This window comes from Salvelinus sp. IW2-2015, linkage group LG14 (assembly GCF_002910315.2).
Source record: "Salvelinus sp. IW2-2015 linkage group LG14, ASM291031v2, whole genome shotgun sequence".
In the NCBI taxonomy this organism is placed as follows: domain Eukaryota; kingdom Metazoa; phylum Chordata; class Actinopteri; order Salmoniformes; family Salmonidae; genus Salvelinus; species Salvelinus sp. IW2-2015.
Window position 1 is genome coordinate 3646933 of NC_036854.1, and position 956 is coordinate 3647888.

General features: G+C 42.7%; 1 protein-coding gene across 1 annotated transcript in view; it reads right to left on the reverse strand.

The window, feature by feature from the left end:
- Positions 1 to 558, reverse strand: part of LOC111972885 (prepronociceptin-like) — a 24295-nt gene extending 23737 nt beyond the window's left edge. Inside the window, exon 1 of the mRNA XM_024000003.2 lies at positions 466 to 558. The gene's annotated coding sequence lies outside the window, so the exon portion shown is untranslated. The remainder of the gene's footprint in view (positions 1 to 465) is intronic.
- Positions 559 to 956: the final 398 nt, after the last annotated feature.

The following is a 956-nucleotide window of genomic DNA, read 5'->3' on the forward strand; positions in this document are numbered from 1 at the left end:
TGGTTCCCCTGATCAGAGGTTCGATGCTCTAGTGTTACACTCACATGGTTCCGCTGATCAGAGGTTCGATGCTGAGTTGATTAGTGGAATCAGGTGTGTAGTGTTAGGGCAAAATCTAAACGGTGCACCACTTTGCGTCCCCAGCACCAGGTTTAAGAAATGCTGGTATAAAGTATATCAGCAAAGATAGAAAATCCAGTGTGAATGAAAGGAACAGAACCCTCTGAAACAATATAGAGCAAAGTACATGATGATGATTGGCTAAACAATGTAATAAGCATTCTGTCCAATGATATTACCCGTAGGCATAATTAAGGATTAAACCCATGACTACACAACCGGCGTGTCAATTTCTCTTATTAGATATTTTCTTCCACCCCCTCCCAAAATATAAATATTATCTTATCCAATGCACGCACACACAGACACACACACACACGGAAATCAAACTAATCTCTCTCGTACCTGTCTTTGTGGCTTTTAAATCTTAGTCTCTTGTGGATGCAGAGTGGCAGTAGTAGTAAGGTGTTGTCCTTAGGCTTCGAAGAGTTTCTCTGAACCAACTGTCTGCATGCTCCCCTCTCTGGCTTCTTATAGTGACACACCCGTTCCCCTAGCACATACCCCACCCCTCCCCCTTCCCCTCACCTCACCATTCACGTAGCCGAGGGGAGGGAGAGAGTGACGTGGGGTATACCCGTGTTACGCACACAATGGAGATACCATACATTAATTCTGTGATCAACACTGATATACTATATGAGACTTGGCCTACATCACTTCTATCTCTAGTCCTCTAAGAACAAACAAACACATTGAATATCCACCATCTATGCTAAACTGCATCTACAGACTGTATTTCTATTGCTTTCATATCAAACCACTATCAAACCCACTATCAAACCACTATCAAACCCACTATCAAACCACTATCAAACCCACTATCAAACCACTAT